Source organism: Thamnophis elegans, chromosome 7, assembly GCF_009769535.1.
Source record: "Thamnophis elegans isolate rThaEle1 chromosome 7, rThaEle1.pri, whole genome shotgun sequence".
Classification (NCBI taxonomy): domain Eukaryota; kingdom Metazoa; phylum Chordata; class Lepidosauria; order Squamata; family Colubridae; genus Thamnophis; species Thamnophis elegans.
This window is the reverse complement of record NC_045547.1, coordinates 2,176,669-2,193,935: the sequence shown is the minus strand read 5'-3', so window position 1 is coordinate 2,193,935 and position 17,267 is coordinate 2,176,669. Positions and strand designations below refer to the sequence as shown.

At 44.6% G+C, this 17,267-nt stretch overlaps 1 protein-coding gene across 1 annotated transcript in view; it reads left to right on the top strand.

The window, feature by feature from the left end:
- Positions 1-17,267, top strand: part of UBE2H (ubiquitin conjugating enzyme E2 H) — a 57,537-nt gene that overhangs the window by 515 nt on the left and 39,755 nt on the right. The gene's annotated exons all lie outside the window — the stretch shown is intronic.

The following is a 17,267-nucleotide window of genomic DNA, read 5'->3' as shown; positions in this document are numbered from 1 at the left end:
TGAGGGAGGGGGGGGGCTCCCCTTGCAGAAGCAGTGAAAGGGAGGGGGCTCCTGGAGACCTCCTTTTTGGGGAGGGGAGGGTCCAGGTGCTGGGACCCCCCCCCAAAAAAAAACTAGAGCCTGGGGGGGGGAAACAGGAACCCCCCCCCCTCCCCTTTACTCCATCCAAACTGGAGGAAACAGGCCATGTTTTCTCCCCCCCCCTCCCCAATATCCCAAACTTTGCCTCCTCTCCCCCCCAAAAGGGGGAGAACCAGCCCCCTTTGGCAGGGGAGGGGGCTGCCGAATTGGGTGGGTGGGTTGGGGGAGAGCCAAGTTGTCACAGGTTTGCAAGGAAGGAGAGTTAGCAAGAGGGCTGGAGGGGGGGGGAAGTCTCTTTTGGGGGGGGGGCCTTTTTTTTAAAGGGGTGGGTGGGTGTTAAGGTAGCCGAGGCATTAAAAGAAACACCGAGAGAGAAATTGGCCACCCCCTCCCCAAATTCCTTCAGGGGTATCCATGTCGGGGGTAAACCCACCAGGCCTCAAAAGAGGCATAGCCTTAGCTCCTGTGGTTGGAAGAACCCCCTCCCCAAATTAAACCCCCCAATGTTGGGGACTCCTTCCTATTTCCCCCTTTGAAAGGGGGGGTGGGTGGGCTTAAGCCTATCTTCCCCCTCCCCAGCCCGAACCGGGGAGACATTTTCCCTCCTGCTCAGTGTCAACAACACCCCTTCTTGGCCTGCAAAGAGAGAGACCATTAAATATATATATATATATATATATATATATATATATATATATATATATATATATATATATATATATATATATTTCTCCATTCCTCCTTCCCCCCCCTCACCATTTCCCTGGAAATTGCTGAGGTGTCAACCCCCCCCCCTCCTCACAAATGAGCAAATAATGGAACCCCACCTATCCTCACCTTCCCTAGCCACCTCCCCCCCCCTCCCCTCAACCCCCTAACACTGGTTTTCTCCCTATGGAAACCATCCTGGGGAGGGGAAGATATATCACAATTCTCCTTATTGCACGGGTCTCTTTGGGGCTGATGTGTGTGTGTGTGTGTGGCTGGGGGGGGGCATTTTATTGTCCTCCGTATCCCCTCTTGTGGTGGAGAATTTATCTTAGATTAAACAACCCGGGATGGAGGGAGAAAAGCAAGAAAGCTGGTCTATTTTCACCAGTTTTTTCCAACCCCTCTTCCATTTTTTTGGGGGGTGGGGGATAGTATAACAACCCATTTAATAACAATAATAAAATCAATAATAATAATAAAATAATACACAACTTCCTCCAGCAGCTTCCACCCTCGTCACCTAGCTTGAATATAGCCTGATTGGGGAAGGATGGCTACAGGCCAGGATTAGTTGGGGATAACCAGGGTTTTTTTTTTGGGGGGGGGTGCAGGTTGTTGACAGTTCCCATCAAAGGATCCTTGTCTGATGTTGTTGTTACTAGTTCGAGCCTGCTGTTCGGGGGAAGCTTCTGATGCTAGCAGAATCAAAGAGGAGGGGGTGTTGTTGTTGGAAATCAAACCTGGTTAGTGGGCTTGGAAGTATCCCTGGTTTAAACCAGGCTTGAAAAAAAACGATGCGGGAAAAACTCTTCCTTCGTCCTGCTGCTGTTTTATTTTGTTGTTTTGGTGGTGGTGGTGTTTATGTAACACTTCGCTGGAGATTTCTTCCTAAAGAAGGTGGATTTATTTATTTTTTCCCCCTTATTTTGTTCTCGGCCTAATAAGATAATTTTTACCGTGGTGCGTGGCCTGGGATTTGGGGGTGGGGGGGGGGCGGTGGGGGCAGACAGAAAGCTGCTGAATTATTATGTTGGTTTGTAGAAATTGTTTGTGTTAATCGTCCTGTTTATCAGGTGTTGGGGAGGGAAAGAGGAGCTAGCTTTGCAATTGACAAGAGTAGGCCAGAAATGCACTTTGGAGATGTTTATTGAATGTGTTAACCTCTCCCTGGAGAATTTAATCGTGAAGGAATTAGGTATGTAAAGAGGTGGGGGGGCTGCGTGGGTGGGTTTACAAATAGCCTTTAGTTGGGAGAGATAAAACAAACTTATTTAGATTGGGGTTTGCCGGGGTCAAATTGTTATATTTTTTTTATGGCCGTGCGCTCCCGGTGTTTTGTTTGGGGAATAAATACAACAACAACAACACAAAAAAAGGCAACAGAAACCAGTCCTTTGATAACATGCCTAGCTCTACCTTTTTGTTTTAAAAAAATGTTTTTAATAAATAGGAAGTGGCTCGTGATTGCTCTGGAAATCAAAGCTATTTTTATCCAGGGGAGAATTATTGCATATGTATGTCCCTCCCTCCAAATAACAAATGGCATTGGATGGTTCCTTTTCTGCTGGTTGGGGAGAAGGCTTAGGACTCCAGCTGTTCGGTGACAAAAAATTCTCATTATATCTAAAATTTTTGAAAAGGTGGCGAGATTCGAGGCCGGTGGGGGGGGGGAGGCAGACGCGCCCCACTGGGCCCTCGTTTCTTTCTCTCTCTCTCGTCTACCGATCTCCCCCCCCCCCTCTGGTTCACTTTGTGGCTTGTGATATTAAGAGATCACACTGGGCTTTTATATTATTTTTTTAAAATATCTTTTTGGAGACAAAAGAAATAGGGACCTGTGAAATATGTGTCTGTGAGATTCCTTGTGGCATAGATCGGCGCTGTCGCTATTTAATTCGACGGTGGATAGAGAGGGAGGTGGGTTGAAAAAAAGAAGGGAAATAGTCTGGCCTTCTCTTCCCCCGTTGGACTATTAAATTGCTGGTCTTTTTTTCCCCCCCTGTTCAACAAAAGAACCATACAGATTCTTTGAAATAAAAAAGCTCTCCGGCCAGGCCTCTGATTATAATTCTTGGTATTTTTAAGTGAGCTAGCTAGGCCAATTTCTCCAGCAAAATCTGCAAGTTTTTGTGTCTGTGTGGAATGACAAAAAATAGATCTCTTTTGTTGTCTGTGGCTTGCCCACTTTACTTTTTCTCTCTCTCTTTATAGTTTAAGGTTCGATTTTGGGCGCAGGCCTTGGGTGACTGCAACCCAGCCTGAAATCCTTAACCGGGTTTAGGAAGGTGCCACGGATTTTGATTCAGGTCTAGTTTCCAAAGAAGGCTCTCTTAATTTCCTGGATAATACCCACCACTCTGGGATGTTGCTCCTTAGGTGTTGTGGTGAAAAGCTACCTCCTTTTTATTGTGACTTTCATTCTGCCGTTCCTGGCTTTGAACGTACAGCCTTTTTTTTTGCCCTATAATCTTGACTTTGGGCTGGCAAGCCAGTATTTTGACTTTGCAACGACAGCGACGGGATGTGGGTAGAGAGAATAACAAACCTTGCCAGCACAGCCCTTTTGGGGCTGTGTGTGTGTGTGTCTCTCTCTTTGCTAGTTTGGGCTGGTTTTTTGTGTGTGTGTTTTTCCCCCCTTCTGCCTTCCTATTTTTGCCTCTGGCTGGGCCAAGCAAGGCCTTGTGTTACACCCCTTCCTTTGCAAGCCAGGAGTTTGAGGTTGGTTCCTCGGCTACCTCTTCCTCCTCCTCCTCCATCACGGGTGGCAAAACTTCTTCCCGTGTTTAAAGGGAAGGGAGACCAAAAAAAAAAAAAACACACCTCATTTGAGTAATTGCACGCTCTTGAGTTGCTCTGAGTCATCGGGCTTGCTTTTTTGAACGCTTCTCTCTCACGCCGCAGTTGTGCAAAACTCCGGAAAGAAGAAACCGGACGTTTTGGGTCATGCATCATTCTTTTTTTTTTGGGGGGGGGGGGTTTACCTTCTCCCCACTCTTGTTACCTGGGTCAAAAAGCCAGCTGCTTTCCCTGTTCCTCTTTCTGCGGGGTGTGTGTGTGTGTGTCTCTCTTAATACAGAGAATTCGGAGTGGATGCATGCAGATTTGTTTTTAAAAAAATAAGTTTTCCAAGTCTCTCCTTCTTTTTTCCCTTTGTTTTTTTTGGAAAGGTTTGGGGAATTTCGACTGGGCCTTGAAGCTTGGTCACTGGAGGAATTCCTTCTCTTCTTCTCCCCTTCCCCACCGACTCATGGATTTCCCCCCCCCCCCCTCTACTCCCTAGTCCGGAAGTGCACGGAGAACTTGCTTGTTTTGGAAAAGTGTTTGCAGGCCAAAAAAAAGGAGGCCCTGGGCTGAGCGTAGAAATCAGCTGATTGGCTGTTCTGTTACTACCCGGAAATTGAGCCCTGGGCGGAATAGCCCAAACAGCTGATGGAGTGTGTGACAAGAGGGTGTTTATATACCCAAGCAGGGGGCTGGGAGGAGGGGGAGGCCTCCCTGAAGGTTGCAGCCAGCGAGAACAATCTGTGCCGGGTTTAGCTGAGGCCTGGAAGCACGGCCAGCATTTGCTCAGCTTTATTCTTGAGTTCAATCAGAATAAGAGCAGGAAGGGACCTCGGAGGTCTTCTAGTCCAGCCCCCTGCTCAATCAGGAGACCCTAGACCAGTGGTGGCGAACCGTTTCGCTCTTGAGTGCCAAAAAGGCGAGGGCGTGAGTGCAATAGCCCGCGTGCGTGCCGGCACCCATAATGCAAAGTGCCCCCCCCCTGGGCATGCGTGCACAACCTCCCTCCCATGCACACCATACTGCTCGTCTCCAAGCTGAGCTTGGTATTTCCTCTGGTGTGGGGGAGGCGTTTTTTGCCCTCCCCAAGTTCCGGCAGCTTTCCTGAAGCTTGGGGAGGGCGAAAATGACCTCCCCAGGACCTCCAGAAGGGTGAAAATCAGCTGGCCGGCACGCACATGCGCATTGGAGCTGACAGCTCGCAGATATGGCTCCGCGTGCCAGAAGTGCCATAGGTTCGCCCTGACGGCCCTAGAACCATTTCAGGCAAATGTCTGTCCACTTTCTTCTTAAAAACCTCCAAGTGATGAAGCACACATAATTTCTGGTGGCAGGCAGTTCCACTGGTTAACTGTCCTCCCGGTTAGAAAGTTTCTCCTTAGTTCCAGGTTGATTCTCTCCTTGATGAGTTTCCACCCGTAGCTTCGTGTCCTACCCTCGGGTACTTTGGATAATAGGGGGGGGGTCTTCTTTGGGGCAGCCCCTCAAATATTGGAAGACTGGTATATCATGTCCCATCTAGTCCTTCTTTTTTCTAGACTGGCCATACTTAGTTCTTCCTATGTTTTAGTCTCCAGGCCTTTGATCATCTTCGTTGCTCTTCTCTGTGCTTTTTCCACAGTCTCTATTTTTTATTTTTATTTTTTGTAATGTGCAATGTTCCTTTTATGGCCCACAGTCGGGTTAAAATTAAACTTTTGAGGCTGATGGTTTTTTTTTAAAGGAAGAGTATGTAGATGGTAGAGTGGCCATCTTTCAGCTTGAATCTAAAGAGGTGTTTATTTATTTCCTGCCTTTGTTGTTTCTACAAATAACTCGAGAGCTAATCTATCCCACCGTCCTCCTCCTATTTCCCCCACAACAACAACCTTGTAAGGTGGGTTGGCCTGAGAGAGAAGGATTGGCCCAAGTCACCCAGCCAGCTTTCATGCTTAGGATTGGGACTAGAACTCACCGTCTCCTGGTGACTGGCCCAAAGCCACCCAATCGGCTTCCCATGGCTAAGGCAGGACTAGAACTCACAGTCTCCTGGTGATTGACCCAAAGTCACCCATCTGGCTTTTATGGCTAAGGCAGGACTAGAATTAACAGTCTCCTGGTGATTGACCCAAAGCCACCCATCTGGCTTTCATGGCTAAGGCTGGGCTAGAACTCACAGTCTCCTGGTGATTGACCCAAAGCCACCCATCTGGCTTTCATGGCTAAGGCTGGGCTAGAACTCACTGTCTCCTGGTGATTGACACAAAGTCACCCATCTGGCTTTCATGGCTAAGGCAGGACTAGAACTCACAGTCTCCTGGTGATTGACCCAAAGCCACCCATCTGGCTTTCATGGCTAAGGCAGGACTAGAACTCACAGTCTCCTGGTGATTGACCCAAAGTCACCCATCTGGCTTTCATGGCTAAGGCTGGGCTAGAACTCACAGTCTCCTGGTGATTGACCCAAAGTCACCCATCTGGCTTTTATGGCTAAGCCAGGACTAGAACTCACAGTCTCCTGGTGATTGACCCAAAGCCACCCATCTGGCTTTCATGGCTAAGGCTGGGCTAGAACTCACTGTCTCCTGGTGATTGACCCAAAGTCACCCATCTGGCTTTTATGGCTAAGGCAGGACTAGAACTCACAGTCTCCTGGTGATTGACCCAAAGTCACCCATCTGGCTTTCATGGCTGAGGCGGGACTAGAACTCACCATCTCCTGGTGACTGGGCCAAAGTCGCCCAATCGGCTTCCCCATGGCTAAGGTGGGATTAGAACTCACCACTCACCCATCTCCCTCTTTCTAGCCTGTCTCTCAACCAGTTGCAAGATGTCTGGTGCTTATCCTTAATTCCATTTTACTCCGAGCTACTTTTTTTCAATATCTGGGATGAAGAAGGGGTTGAAACTCTGAAAAGTTCAGAGGATTTGTGCATGGTATCTATCCGGAAAGTTGGGTTGCAAACAGCTGTAGATGTGTTGTGGGAATGCTAGCCTAATAGAGGATTTCCGTTCTTGGCTTAGCCTTTGTAATCAAATCCCAATTATAGATTTGCATGGGTTTTCTTGTCCGCACGATAGCCAAACTGATGCTTATTTGACTCCATTTTACTCAGAAAAGGGACAGTTTTGGACCATTCCTGATTTTATTCCACTCTTTTTCTCTGAAATGGGGCTGAGAATAGATGCCAGTTAATTCAAAAGAGGGAACAGATCGTTAACAAAAAGCTCCCTGATTCTAAAAAGCAGCACATGGGCTGCCCTTAAGTTACGACCACAATTGGGAGTAGAATTTCCCTTGCTAAAGCAAGGCGGTTGCAAATTGCGCCGTCATAAATATGAGTTTCCAAGCATCCAAATATAAATCACCTGACCCACAAGGATGCCGCAACGGTCGTACGTGTGGAAAAAAATGGTTGTAATTCACTATTCTCAGTGCTGTAACTTCAAATGGTCACTAAATGAACTGTTGTAAGTTGAGGACTACCTTTAGTAGGTTAGCGTCTCACCCAGCCCCAGCCCCAAAAGGTTTTCTGCAGAGGAAATGATGCAACGGACTCTCTTACGCACGAGGAACCCAACGTGGTTCCTCCTTGTCTGTGGATTATTTTGCACAATTTCCACTAGAAGGGTGCTTAGATAAAAGTGTCCGCAGCCTGCAAAATAGAGGGGGAAAAAATGGACAGTGCGTCACCCGATGAGATTTGGCTTTCATTGCGCGGATGGGACCGATGTGAGAAAGGTGCATCCTTCTTTCCTTTGTGGTGTGGATTTCCTGGTGCTGGTTGGCACCCTTTTTTCCTAGATTGTGAAATGATTTTTTTTAAAAAGTCCCATGCTATGTTTTGAGAGGGCCCCTGTGGTCGTGTTCGGAACAGGAGTTGGTTTTCTGGAAGAGCTGAAGCATTTTTAAGGATACCCTTAAGTCTTACCTTAAGTATGTTCTTTATATTTGGCAGACCTCTAAACCTTAGATACCCAATATGCACCTGAGCTTCAGGAATGGTACCATTCTGGGTGGCCTCTGAGGCCTCTGGAAGGATTGGTGCTTCTGTCAGTGTGAATAGATTTAACCCACATCTTAATGGACATGATTCCGTCTTTAAGCCCTCTTCCCAAAACAATGATTCTTCGTCATTTCTGGTTTATTTGTTATTGATATAGTTAATATTTTATATGCCACTTTACTCCTAATAACCTTATGCAACATCTATCTATTTCTGTCTCTCTGTCTCTCTCTTCCCCCCCCTCATCCATCCATCATCTATTTATCTCTCTATATATCATTTATCCATCCATTATCTCTCTCTGTCTCTCATCTATCTATCTATCTATCTATCTATCTATCTATCTATCTATCTATCTATCTATCTATCTATCTCTCATCTATCTATCTATCATCTATCTATCCCATATATCTATCTATCTATCTATCTATCTATCATCTATCATCTATCTATCTATCATCTATCTATCCCAATTATATCTATCTATCTATCATCTATCTATCTATCTATCTATCTATCTATCTATCTATCTATCTATCTATCTATATCTATCTATCTATCTCTTTATCCCAATTATCCATCCATCCATCCATCCATCCATCCATCCATCCATCCATCCATCTATCTATCTATCTATCTATCTATCTATCTCTTTATCCCAATTATCCATCCATCCATCCATCCATCCATCCATCCATCCATCCATCCATCCATCCATCCATCTATCTATCTATCTATCTATCTATCTATCTATCTATCTATCTATCTATCTATCAATCCCAATTATCTATTTATCCATCCATTTATCATCTATCTATCTATCTCTTTATCCCAATTATCCATCCATCCATCCATCCATCTATCCATCTATCTATCTATCTATCTATCTACATTCCTCGACTTACAACCACAATTGAGCCATCAAAAATTCTATTGCTAATCAACACTGTTATTAAGTGTGTTTTGCTCCATTTTATTTAACCTTTCTTGCCACCGTTGTTAAGTTGTTAATCACTGGAACTGTTAAGTTAGCGATGCGGTTGTTAAGTGAGTCCGGCTTCCCCGTTGACTTTGCTTGTCAGAAGGTCGCAGAAGCGGATCACCTGACCCTGGGACACCGCAACCGTCATAAGTACATGCCAGTTGCCAAGCATCTGGATTTTTTTGATCACGTGACTGGGGGGTCTGTGTGTTGCAACAGGCGTAAGTGTGCAAAACTCATAAGTCCCTTTTTTTCAAGGGCCGTTGTAACCTTGAACAGGCATTAAATGAGCTGTTGTAAGTCAAGGACTTTCTCTGTGTGTGTGTTTGGAAAGAGAATCAACAGAATTGTTCTAGGAAATGGCTTCAGCCTGGAATTGTTTTCCCTAAAATGTTTATTTATTTGACTTGTTTGCTGCCCATCGATTCTAGCCCAATAAACATGTAACTATATCATTAAAAGGAGAAATCAATCATTTGAACCCTCATCCCAGATCCATAGAGGCACAAAATATTATTTGAATATTAAACCAGGAAAAACATTTATACTCATTTATAGAGAACCCAAGTCAATGGTAACTATTGGCAAGTAGCACAATGTCTCCCAATATTGCTGGTTATATTTATAGGCCACTTTTCCTCTCAATGCGTCAGTTGCCTTTCCTTCTGTTTTACTCTCAGGGGTTAATAGGAAAAGTGATGGGTTTCCTGAAGCCCTAAATGGTGTTATTTTTTTAAAAAAAACACCAACCACAATTGTATTAATGGCTCTCTAGAATCTTCTGGTTATTTATCTTTTTAAAACATCCTTTGCAGGACTGAGTGAAAATGCACTGTAAATAGTGGAGCCATGAGAATGCACCAACCTCTAGTGTTTCTCAACCTTGGGGACTTTTAAGTCCTGTGGATTTCAACTCCCAGAATTCCCCAGCCAGCAAAGCTGGCTGGGGAATTCTGGGAGTTGAAGTCCACAGGACTTAAAAGTCCCCAAGGTTGAGAAACACTGCTCTAAACCAAGATTCATTCTAGAATTGCTCTAGTAGTGAGATGGGCAGCATATAAATTCAATAAATAAATTCATTTCCTGCCTGCTATGTACCCATATACAGGTAATTCTTGACTCACAGTTGCGCCCCCGATTTTTGTGGCAAAGTGCCCCATTTTATGACCTTTCTCGCCATAGTTAAGTGAATCACTGCAGTTAAATTAGCAACACGGTTATTAAGTGAATCTCACTTCCCACGTTAACTTTGCATGTCAGAAGGTCGCAGAAGGGAATCACTTGACCCCGGGAACTCTGCAACCGTCATAAATGTGAATCCGTTCCCAAGCGCCTTAATTTTGATCACGTGACCAAGGGAATGCTGCAATGGCCATAAGTGTGAAAAAATGGTCATTTTTTTCCCCCAGTGCCGTTGTAACTTTGGTCACTAAATGAACTGTTGCAAGTTGAGGACTACCTGTATTACAATTGGTGGGCTTTAAAATTTGTGCGTACGGAAGGTACCCGGAAAAAAAGAAGGAAGGAAAGAAATGGATGGATGGATAGATAATGATAGATTAGGTAGGTAGGTGGATGGATGAATGGATGGATTAGTGAGGCAGGGAGGGAGAAAGGAAGGAAGAGGGAGAGATAAATTATAAGATTATAAATAGATGATAGAGACAGAGAGATAGATAGATGCTAGATAGATAGATAGATAGATAGATAGATAGATAGATAGATAGATAGATAGATAGATAGATAGATAGATGGAGATAGATGGAGATAGATAGATTGTAAGATGATAGAGATACAGGGAGATAAGATAGATGGACGGATGATAACAGGTAGGTAGATGGAGTGGGGGGTGTGATAGATTAGGTGGATGGATGGATAGATGGATTAGGGAGGCAGGGAGGGAGAGAAAGAGGGAGAGAGAAATTATAAGATTATAAATAAATGATAGAGAGACAGATAGATAGATAGAGGTAGGTAGGTAGGCAGGTAGGTAGGTAGGTAGGTAGATAGATGATAGATAGATAGATAGATAGATGATAGATAGATAGATAGATAGATAGATAGAGATAGGTAGGTAGGTAGGTAGGTAGGTAGGTAGGTAGATAATGATAGATTAGGTAGGTAGGTGGATGGATGGATGAATGAATGAATAGATTAGGGAGGCAGGGAGGGAGAAAGGAAGGAAAAGGGAGAGAGAAATTATAAGATTATAAATAGATGAGATAGATAGATAGATAGATAGATAGATAGATAGATAGATAGATAGATAGATAGATAGATAGATAGATGATAGATGGAGATAGATAGAGATAGATAGATTGTAAGATGATAGATATACAGGGAGATAAGATAGATGGACGGATGATAACAGGTGGGTAGATGGAGTGGGGGGGTGATAGATTAGGTGGATGGATGGATGGATGGATAGATGGATTAGGGAGGCAGGGAGGGAGAGAAAGAGGGAGAGAGAAATTATAAGATTATAAATAAATGATAGAGAGACAGATGATAGATAGATAGATAGATGATAGATAGATAGAGATAGATAGATTGATTAGATAGATAGATTATAAAATGATAGACATGGAGATAAGATAGATGATAACAGGTAGGTAGATGGAGAGAGGGGGGATGATAGATTAGGTGGATGGATAGATAGATTTCTTTGAAAACTAAGAAGTGGATTATTTGCTTGGGAGGAAAAAAGAAAGAAATAAGGCAGAGAGCAGAAGTGAATTTGTTGAGGGAGAACAGATCATAGTTATTAGAGGATATTTTGGAAAGAAAATGAGAAAATTGACGGCTTAACGTTTTGTGCATTGGACGTTTCCTTGTGAACAGATGCAAACTTGGGGGCTGGCTGGGCGAGGCCCCTCTTTGTGACGCCTCTGTCAATGGCTTTGTCAGCGTCGAGATGCTTAGAGATTTTTTTACACCCGCTCGTCCTTCCTTGTGCAACGTTACGCTCGGTTTTGGTGACACAAGATACCCCCGAGTGAGTCAGACGTTGAAGAAATTCTGTCTTTATTTTTCTCTTTGTGGAACAAAACTGCCATGCAATCTGTAGCCAATCCGACACCTCCCGAATTCAGTCTGCTTCTTCACCAAACAATCACCCTAAACATAAGTGGCAAAATTCAACCTGGGCCAAAAATGATAGTTAGATCATTCATAAACAGGTTGATTCACTCTGTATGCTTCTTCAATAAATCCCAGCTCATTTAAACATCCAGATACATGGAATTTATTGAAGAAGAATTGCAGAGTAAATCAACCTGTTTATGAATTTACCTAACTCTCATTTTGTGGCCCAGGGTGAATTTGGCTTCCTAATTTAAATTTGAATTGTTTCTTCAAATTTGTTTAAAAAAAAATAATAATTTCGGGAAAGCGCAACTGATGTGGCCAAACTTTATTGTCTGAATAGCAAAGAAGAGGTGCGTTTACAACAATATTTCTTAAGCGCTGAACATCATTTCGCAGAGGGGCAGCTCTCTGATTAAAAATTCATATTTTTAATCTGCGATTAATGAGTTGTCTGAGCAGGCTGATTAATTGCTTGTGTGATCTCAGCTGTGCATGAATTGCATCTTTCCAAGATTTTACCTTGTTGCTCTTAAAAAAGGAAAAAGAAATGAAATTACTGGTGTTTTTTTTTCTGGGTTTCTGGCCTGCTGAAAGGGCCTTTGGCTTTGATTTTTAAATTCACTGTCTCGTTGCTTTGTCAGTTCGATTGTGTCCCCCGCCCCCCCCAAAGCCTTGCAAAGCAGACTTCCAAGAGAGGCTTCCTGCATCTACTTATAATATCATTAAAATGGATATTTGGGGGCCGGAATGGCTTAATAAGAATTGGCTTAGAACAGCTTGCAGTCCAAAGTTTTTTCAAGCTTTCTTTCTCACCCCTTTTATAATAAGGATTTGTTTGTGTGTGTGTGTGTTAATTAGGTTCAGCCTAATTAAGTGGAGAGCAGGAATGGAATGATGAGAGCAATTAATGCATTAATCAGGTCTGGAAAATGCATCTTTATTTTTATTTAGAGGGGGAAAAAACCCACTTTGCTGTGTTGAAAAGCTAAGGCTTTGCTCTCCAAAAATAAATGCGGGCCGTGATTTGGGCATTTTTGTTTTGTTAATTTATTAACTAGATAAAAGATGGGGAGAGCTGCCTTTTTCAAGATACTCGGGGTGGCAATCCCTGATTGGGGATGGCGCAACGGCAGGAAAGATCACAAGAGATCTAGTCCGTCCTTTGTGTGCGCATGGGGTTGTGGAATATTCGCACAATACGTACGAGCCAGAAATGCAATATTATATAGGGCTTCCTGCCTGAGCTGGGGGGTTGGACTAGAAGACCTCCAAGGTCCCTTCCAACTCTTGTTATTCTATGAAATAGGAATAATAGGAATAGGAATGGAATGGGATTTGTCTGACGTGATATAGAAATTCCTGCCTGAGCAGTGGGCTGGACTAGAAGACCTCCAAGGTCCCTTCCAACTCTGTTATTCTGTTAAATAAAGCACTGTAAAGCGGTATATAAGTCTAAGTGCTATTGCTAAATTGTGGTTTGTAAGTTACCCTGGTTTTGCTCAGGAAATCAAACATTGAGGACTATCCAGGTCTGTTCCTGTTAGATTCTCAAGATAAGCTAAAAAAAAAAGGGGGGGGGTATAAATTGTCCTGGACTTACAGACTATTCGTTTAGCGACTGTTCAAAATTAGAAAGGCGGGGGGGGGGGGGAGAGAAGCCAGATTCACTTAACAGCCGTGCCACTAAGCGAACCGCAGCAGCGACTCACTTAGCGACAGTGGCAAGAGAGGTCGTAAAATGGGGGGTGGGAGGGAAACTCCCTTAAGATTTTCCCCTTTCTCAGCAATGGAAATTTTGAGGTCACATAGGTGAAGGACTACCTGGAATGGAGAGAGGTTTATAGGAACATTTTAATGACAGCCCGTGATGGCAGCTGGAGGCCCTTAGCCAGGTATTTTTCCAAATCTCTTAAGGGTGCTGCAGGGAATTCTGGGAGATGCAGTCCCGACACAGTGCCAAGTTGGGTAAAGGTGCCGCAGAAGCTCCGAATGGAGTTGTTTGGACTTTGCAGCTTATTGATTAAACTGGGGGAGCGTGGCTTCGTGCTTATTTTTAACCTTCAGTAGGAGAGGCTCTCTTAGAATAGAATAGCAGAGTTGGAAGGGACCTTGGAGGCCTTCTAGTCCACCCCCCCTGCCTAGGCAGGAAACCCTACACCATTTCAGACAAATGGCTGTCCAACCTCTTCTTAAAGACTTCCAGTGTTGGGGCATTCACAACTTCTGGAGGCAACTTCTGTTCCACTGGTTAATTGTTCTCACTGTCAGGAAATTCCTCCTCAGTTCTGAGTTGCTTCTCTCCTTGATTAGTTTCCACTCATTACTTCTTGTTCTGCCTCAGGTGCTTTGGAGAATAGTTTGACTCCCTCTTCTTTGGGGCAACCCCCGAGATATTGGAAGGCTGCTATCATGTCTCCCCTAGTCCTTCTTTTCATTAAACTAGACAAACCCAGTTCCTGCAACCGTTCTTCCTATGTTTGAGCCTCCAGTCCCCTAATCCTCTTTCTTGCTCTTCTCTGCACTCTTTCTAGAGTCTCCACATCTTTTCTACATCGTGGCCACCAAAACTGGATGCAAATATTCCAAGTGTGGCCTCACCAAGGCCTTACAAAGTGGTATTAACCCTTCACGTGATCTTGATTCTCTCCCTCTGTTGATGTGGCCTAGAACTGTGTTGGCCTTTTTGGCAGCTGCTGCACACAGCTGGCTCCTATTTAAGTGGTTGTCCACTAGGACTCCAAGATCCCTTTTCACAGTTACTACTATTGAGCAAGGTACCACCTATGCTGGACCTGTGGATTTGGCTTTCCTTGCCTAAATGTAGAACCACCCAGCTCAGAGAGCACCCCCACAGTTCTCCTTCTCCTCCATTCCTTTCTAACACTGATGCCATTACCTAGTTGGGTCATGAAACGTCTGCAAGAAAACACCACCCAGGATCCCACAATGCAATCCTGACAAATATATCCCTGGAGTTTGCTGCTTTCTATCTTACAGAGGAGTGAGAAACAACAACAACAACAACCAGCTTAAGGCAAGTTGAAAACAAGAGCCTGGCCTCCCCCAAAAGGCTTTCTGAAAGATCCATTCATACAGAAGAAAAATCCTTGACGTGTTTTTCCTCTTGTCCTGTTGCTGGGACAGGGGGGGTTGTGGAGTGTGTGTGTGTTTTTCCCCCCTTTCTTTTTCCCACGGCTGATGGCTGTGATGCTGAAGTGGCTCGTTGCGAGGCCTGTGTTCCCTTCTCAAGGAGTTGTTGTGTGTTGGCTTGGTTAATCACTCAGGGGGTGCCCTGAGCAGGGGAAGTGACCTCTGGCCATCCATGGGGTGAGTTTTGAGCCCCTGGAGAAGGTTAGCTGGAGAAAGAAACGTGAAAGGGGAAAAAACCAGACCCCCCCCCCACCCTCTCCAACGGTGGGTGAACCCTACGAAGGTTTTTTTTTTGTCTCTGATGGACTATATGAGCTGAGCCATTGTGTGACTGGTCGTAATTTGGGACCTTGGGTTGATCATTAATCTGGGGGGGGGGGGGAAACCTGGTGCCAGGAGAGCATTTTCTTCTAAGCCTTTTTTTTTTTTTTGACTCTTGCTTAATTAGTGGGAGAAATTTCCAGACAAGGAGATCTTAGCCAAGTTGCAGCGTTTTTCAATCTCGGCGAATTTAAGAGGAGCAGACTTCGACTCCCAGAATTCCCCAGCCATCACCCATCTTTAAAAGGCTGGCTGGGATAATTCTGGGAGCTGAGATCCCCCCCTCTTAAAAGTTGCTGTCCATTTTCTAAGTTGGTGAAGTCCCAGTCTTGGCTATTTTTAAGAGGAGTGGATTTCGACTCCCAGAATTCCCCAGCCAGCATGTTGAAGGCGGCCCATTTTAAAAGGCTGGCTAGGGGAATTCTGGGAGTTGAAATCCAATCCTCACTTTCTAAGTCAGTGTGGTCCCAATCTTGGTTATATTTTAGGTCCTAGTCTTGGTTATTTTTAAGAGGGTGGACTTCGACTCCCAGAATTCCCCAGCCAGCATGTTGAAGGCAGCCCATCTTAAAAGGCTGGCTAGGGGAATTTTGAGAGTTGAAATCCAATCCTCACTTTCTAAGTCAGTGTGGTCCCAATCTTGGTTATATTTTAAAGGGGGGGGGGTGGACTTCAACTCCCAGAATTCCCTGGCCAGCCTTTAAAGATGGGTGGACATCAACATGCTGGAGGGGGCAACTCTGGGAGTTGAGGTCCACCCCTCTTAAAAGTTGCTGTACCCTTTCTAAGAAGGTATGGACCAATTTTGGCTACTTTTAAGATCAGTGGACTTCAACTCCCAGAATTCCCTCGCCAGACTTTTAAAAAGGGCGGACTTCAACATGCTGGTTGGGAGAATTCTGGGAATTGAAGTCCACCCTCTTAAAATTGCTACCCACTTTATAAGTCAGTATGGACCAATTTTGGCTACTTTTAAGATCAATGGACTTCAACTCCCAGAATTCCCTCGCCAGACTTTTAAGATGGATGGACTTCTACATGCTGGCTGGGGGAACTCTGGGAGTTGAAGTCCGTCCACCACTCTTAAATTTGCTATCCACTTTCTAAGTCGGTATAGACCAATTTTGGCTACTTTTAAAAACAGTGGACTTCAACTCCCAGAATTCCCCAGCCAGCCTTTTAAGATGGATGGACTTCTACATGCTGGCTGGGGGAACTCTGGGAGTTGAAGTCCGTCCACCACTCTTAAATTTGCTATCCACTTTCTAAGTCGGTATAGACCAATTTTGGCTACTTTTAAAAACAGTGGACTTCAACTCCCAGAATTCCCCAGCCAGCCTTTTAAGATGGATGGACTTCTACATGCTGGCTGGGGGAATTCTGGGAATTGAAGTCCACCCCTCTTAAAAGTTTCCAAGTTCGGATCCCAGGGCTTTGGAAAATGGACAGATTCACGTTTTTTTGCTTCCTTTGCAAGCAGCCTTGTACTGAAGGGAGAATTAACACGCACGTCGCCTGCACCAGTGGCTTTTTATGGAAACACCCGGGTGGCTGATCTCTCTCAGGTCTCAAAGCACATTTTGTTCAAGGAGGCAAGAAAGGTTTACAGCCAGAGTGAAACCGTCTCTCAAAACCCCCGGCCGCATTTCTTCCAGGGCTGGCTGGAGGAACCCTGGGAGTTGAAGTCCACCCATCTTAAAAGTCCCTGAGGTTAAGAAAGGTGGCTCCGGAGGCTGAATATTTGCCAACGGGCAAGTGAAATTTTGGCATGAAAATCCTATTTTGTCAACTTGGATGGTTCTGAATTCTTCAGGTTGCACTAAACGAACAAGCGAGGTGTTTTTGGCTAGCCACACAATCAACCCTTAGTTATGTCACCTGTCTTTTCTCTGTTATGTTCCACCCATTCCCATGAAATACAGGGCGTCCTCGACTTAATGACCACAATTGAGCCCAAAATTGATGTTGCTAAGTGAAGCATAGGTTAAGTGAGTATCAGCCCATTTTTTACCGACTTTCCTTGCCACCGTTGTTAAACGAATCACTGCATATGTCAAGTTGGTAGCTGTTCCTCAGAGTTACAACCTTTGCATCACCCCCCCCGGGGTCACGTGATCCAAATTCAGTCGCTTGGCAACTGACTCGTATTTATGACGGTTGCAGGGTCC